Below are 5,692 nucleotides of genomic sequence, written 5' to 3'. Positions count from 1 at the left end.
GTAGAGTTGAGTGTGTGTGTGATCAGAGGTGAAGCTGCTTCCTGGTTGTTGATGTTTGTTTCTAAAGATGTTGTTGATGAGACTTTGTAGAAAGCAGCTGGTCTGAGTGATGTGATCAGAGTGCAGTAGATAATGTCTGACAGCAGTTTGAAGAGGAAATGGATTCTGTTCTGTTCTTCACTCATCACCTACCTGACAGCTGACACCTCACACCTGTTTCTCACCTGCAGGTCAGCTGGGAGGAGACAAACATGGAGGGAAGGAGGATCCAGTCAGTAGAGGACGTTCTGCTCTGGTGGCTGGTCTGTCAGTCTTTGGTGTCATTTGTGGTGTTGTCGCTGCTTTTTGGATCATTGGAAAACTGAAAAAGTCATATTGGTTTGAACAAAAGCCAGTCTGAAACAAAGCTTGTTGCAACACTTTTTTTGTGTTTGTTTTCTTTTTTGGCGGAATAGTAGGGAGGAAGATTTGAAGAAGATGTACAAATCTAATTATAAATAATATGCAAGTAGCAGCAGGGCTGTGCAATATGACCAACATCAACATCTGATATCCTGATATAAACATTTCTCATCCCGATAATGATGTATATCACAAAATCTTGTATTTTCTGCCTTTGAATGAAAACAAACGCTGTTGTCACAGTGATGTACACTGTCTTGTTGGTATATATGTATCAGTCTAATAAACTTAAACCTACACCATCCTCCCTATTCTGGTATTCTAAACAGTACCCGAAAGACTGTTGGTCGAGTTAACCTCCTGAACTATCTACAACCCATGGTGAAAACCTGTAAACCTGAAAAACTTAATTGACTTTTTGATGGCATTTTACACACAGTACTGGTACAGTATCTAGAAAATGTGGGAAAATACTGGCATCATATACAGTACTTAGTTACTTCTGAAGAAATTATGATGGGACCCTAAAAAAAATTACTATGTACAATAATGAATTTCTATACATTTTACATCAGATGAAAACGTTTGTTGTAAGATTCAGATAATTATTTATTAAAAGCGAGACATTTTAAATGAGAATAAGAAAGAAAATTTCTTTGTGCCCACCTCTCCCTGTTAATGCCCTACCTGGGCCCCTGGCAAAACTTTGCTAGACCCGCCCCTGCACAGCAGCTGTCAGCTACTTAGAAAAGGATCCTGGTGTTATTTCTCTGTCAGAAACAGTTCATAACTTCCCTTCAACTCATTCATGTCACCTAAAAGGTAAACCTGTTTCTCCATCACCTGTTCAGCTCTGATGATTCAGTAAGGACATCTCCTGGTTTCATCCTCATGTTTCCCTCTCACCACATATCCAAACCGACATCATGACCAGCAGCTTTGCAGCTGTGGCTCCAGCAAACATCAGCTGATACTAGAAATTAATATTAAATAAATCCTAACAACAGCTGATCAAGCTTAAACGTGCTGCTGTTGTTTAGCGTGACATCCGCTGGTTTTCCCGTTCTGGTGCAAAGTGGGCGATAAACAAACAAGAGAGATAAGCCATCAGCTGATCATTGATCAGTTTCATGATTGAAGTAGAAACAGGAGAGAGAGAGAGTGAGGGGGAGAGAATGAGAGAAGAAGAAGCAGCTGTGCAGCAAAGACAGAATAACTCCAGCTTTGTGTCTTTTTCCATTGTAGCTGAATTACAGGACAAACTGCGTTCCTTTTCAGCTCAATACGAAACGCGTAAAATTTTCTCTGAATACGAGACGATTCCGTTTTTTACAGGACGGTTGGCAACTCTACTAACTAACCTTATAAATAAAATAAGATAAAACAAGTTCAACATCAATAACATCATAGCACCTGCCCAGCTGTATACACAGTAAAATTTGCAGTGTCAAACTAACACTTAAAGAGTTAAATTTAACACTGTTTCCGAGTCTATTTGGTCCCATTCGGAATTGGTGTTAAATCAACTCTTTCTATAGTGTTAAAATTTTAGAGTAAGTTTAACTCTAAATAGAGTAAAAATTTAACACTGAGTAACACCGCATAGTGTTAAATCAACTTAACACTACTAGTAGTGTCATATTATTTACTCTATCATAGTGATAAATTAACTCTATTTGAGTAAAATCCCACTGATTTTTAACACTGAATTGAGTTATTTGAAATTAACACTGGAGGTTCAAAGAACTCTGATGGAAGTTGATGTTACTCTATACTGTGTTATTCATACACTAATCTCTAGTAAAAAATTAGCTCTCATAGAGTAAAATTTGTAATTAATTTTACACCAAGTAGTGTTACTAAAACTCTTCCTGTAGTGTTACCTTTACACACAATTCACTGTTTTGCAGCATGAAAACCTGGTTTTTAATAATGCTTTTACATATAAAACAAGTAAGCAAAAACCACAACTAGATAATACATTTAACAGCTTTATTTTTATGTCAGGCTCAAAATATAAAAACATCGCATGTAGTGTATAAAACACTTTAAAACAATGAATTTAGTTTGGCATAAAACGGCAATATGGAACAACATACAGGGAGGAATCTGAAATGCCATACTTCATTTGAAGAAGCAACACAGCTCATTTATGTCCAACACCTTCAGCACCATATTGGGATGCACTCTGACCCTAAATGCATGATAATGGTCATCAAAACACAGGGTTTCCATCAGTTTTCCGCAGAGCAATACAATGTAATCTTCCAACAATACTTTTTGATCTTACAAAACACCGGACTCTCAGACTACATCTGTACAGATGATGAAGTCAGGGCGGTACTCTGTACCATGTGTGATTATCCACTTAGCTGAAAACAAACTGGTAGACAACACAGCGCCACGCAATTTCTGGACCTTCTTCCAGCTCTTCAAGTGTCACCATCTTTCCTGGTCCTAAAGCTAAAGGAGGCTAAAGGACTCCCAATGCTTTATTTTATTACTATTATATTTATTTTTACTTGTGGTGTCCTGTACGGGTATGCTCTGTAAAGCTGCATCTTTAGCCTGAGTATGAATCTCAAAAAACACTTCCTCCATTGAGGAGACAAAACTGTTCACAGTAGATTGGCTTAATCCAGCTGCCCTGAGCTGTGCAACAACAGAGGCATACATATCCAAAGTGCTCTTATTTAACCTTTTCAGATGTTGTGGGTGTTTCTTCTACATTAGTTGACATCACCTCCCCTGTAGTTCTAACTTCTTTAACTGTCACATCAGGCTGTAGATTAACATCAGTGTCAGCCTGTTGGTGTTTTCTAAAACCTGTGGTTTGAATGAACGTGTACATGTTGTGAAGCATAGTGTTGTAAGATGTGCCAAACACAAAATATGCTTTAAACAGTTCATCAAAAGCGAAGAGGTAGACTTGCATGGTATGGCATTCTTGTCAAGAATAATGAAGAACCGGTGGATGTCATTCTTTTTCACCCCAACAGCCAGGACGTAGGGTTGAGTGCTGGTAGTGATGGCATCAAGGTGCTCTTGGATATATGTTCCAGTCTGAAAAGACAAATACAGACAAGCAATAAGAATCAAGTTTTCTTAAACTGGTCATTCATACCATAAAAATAGAAAAACACAAACCTTCTTGAAGACCACAAGACCCCTTTCTGCTTGAGAAGCTGACACCTTTCCTGGTCTCTTCCGACCCTGACCAGATGGTGGAATCAGATGTAATAGCAATAGAATTGCTAAGAGGTCACTGTCCCAGCCTGAAAAAAATATTTGTTTTTAATAAAGTTGAATCATCATCAACAATATATTTCAATGCATTGATAAAATGTTTGAGTAGACCCAAAAGACAAAAAGGATAACAGTTCTGTGACAAACATTATATATGCTATGAATGTGCTAATCAAAGAAACAACAGCTCACCAATGTCAGCATTAACTTCAGTGCCATCCTCAGGTGAGTCAGCTGCCAGCAAGAGTTCTTCCAGGTCACTGGTAGAAGGAAGCTTTCTGCCTTGTTGGATAATCTTTCTTTTGAATGTTGTTGGCCACCTCTCCAGCATCCTGCCTGATACATCCTCACCAAACATCAGTACAAAATCCTGTTCGATCTGTAACAGGGATTGAGAATTATATCTGCTATCTACAAAATATTAAAGTGTGTTTACATTGTCAAAGTAATGACAAATATTCACCAAGCCTTTGATATCTTTGAAACGTGGAGAAACAGACAGTATGTTGCTTGACAGCAGGAGGTCAAGGACCATGCTGTGTCGATAAACAAATGTCAACTTCATCTTCTTCTTGACTGTGTCTTCATCAGCTGAATGTTTCATCAGAGAGATTGCTTCCTTGCACTCATCCTCACTCAGCACCTTCTCTGTAACAAACTGCAACTCTCGTCTGACAGTTGGTCCGCCACACTGGTCTTCACTCGATGATCCATCTCCTGGTGCTAGACAATATGAAATACAGCTTTATCAAAACTAATAACAACATTTAATAACCATTATTAATAAAGAACTACAATGTGGAACTGTATTATGTATTTCCACTGAATTATAAATGTTACCTCCAGATGATAATCGCCTCCCTTTAGCAGTGCATCTCTGTATGGCTTTAATCCTCCAGGCCAAGTACCCAGTGCCACTCTCGCCATCATAATAATGTTCCTTGGAGAGTGACATGTACAGACACTGATAAATGAATAAACAAAATAAGTTATGTAACAATGAACAGTTGATAAGGACATACATTTTAGCAGGATTTAAAATGTTTAAAGATGATTTTGGTTGTATCAGTTATTACTATGAGCTACTTACATAGCCATTTTTGGAGTACGGGCCACTGAGGTAAGGGAAAAAGGTTACAATTCCTCTGGCATGCTTCCTGTAGACAGTAATTTCTTATAGTCAGTGCTCTTCATCGAACTACTGTAAACAGAAAATGTGAATATTAAAACAGTCCCATAAATACCAGTAAAACAGCCTTGCATTGTTATTTCTTACACTGTATGTTACTTTTATTTCAGTGTAACAAGGTGTTTCAGCCCTTTGGCTGTAGTTTTTAAGCCCTGTACTAAATGAGTATTTCACCTACATGAAATATATTCCTCAATACAAAACTAAAATAATTACTAGTACTTTTACCGTTTGTCTGATCTAACTTAGCACTAGGGAGTCAGTATTTTGTTCATCTTTAGTTTAACATACTGAATAGTCTGCTAACCAAAATGGAAAAAGGTAACTTGTGTCAATACCATCATTAGTTAACATCAAGTTAACTCACTACAAATACAAACACTGTCATCTTAAGTTCAAACTACTAAAAGAAAACATTACAAACTGAATCCTGGATATTTTGGATACTTTATCAAGTTTATACTGCCTGCTGGTTGTAATAACTGTAACTGTAAAATCGCCAAAGACAGTGGAATTGAAATAAGACAATAACCTTACTGAAAATGACCTCTATAGCTAGGTATCCAAAAAGAAGTGAAAGATGTAACATTAGTGTAAAATTTTAATTAGTTAATGCTTGCCTTACACAATTTAAAATGTAACAATAACAAGCGAATTGCCCGTGCACCTAGGTTAGCCAAAATGCTAGTTAGCTAGCTAATGTTAATATGTAGGTCCCAACACATGGAGGGTTTAATTTAATGGAATTTAAAACATGCTAGAACACAACACAATCACCACTACACACTGAAATAAATTAACAATCCTTACAGTCTTAGCCAACACTAATTAACAACCTTACGTTAGCATACAGAC

At 37.3% G+C, this 5,692-nt stretch overlaps 1 pseudogene across 1 annotated transcript; it reads right to left on the bottom strand.

Moving 5' to 3' along the window:
• Positions 1 to 3,039: 3,039 nt before the first annotated feature.
• LOC148103505 (uncharacterized) lies at positions 3,040 to 5,254 on the bottom strand (annotated as a pseudogene). The gene is made up of 6 exons (XR_015718584.1): positions 4,739 to 5,254; positions 4,489 to 4,612; positions 4,112 to 4,371; positions 3,841 to 4,027; positions 3,544 to 3,677; positions 3,040 to 3,465 (listed from the first exon to the last, which is right to left on the bottom strand). The product of XR_015718584.1 is annotated as an uncharacterized LOC148103505 (transcript).
• Between the last annotated feature and the right edge of the window lie 438 nt (positions 5,255 to 5,692).

The sequence above is a fragment of the Neolamprologus brichardi genome, chromosome 3, assembly GCF_056152115.1.
Source record: "Neolamprologus brichardi isolate AB-2024 chromosome 3, ASM5615211v1, whole genome shotgun sequence".
NCBI lineage: Eukaryota > Metazoa > Chordata > Actinopteri > Cichliformes > Cichlidae > Neolamprologus > Neolamprologus brichardi.
The sequence above is the reverse complement of the archived record's forward strand: the minus strand, read 5'-3'. Positions and strand labels throughout refer to the sequence as shown.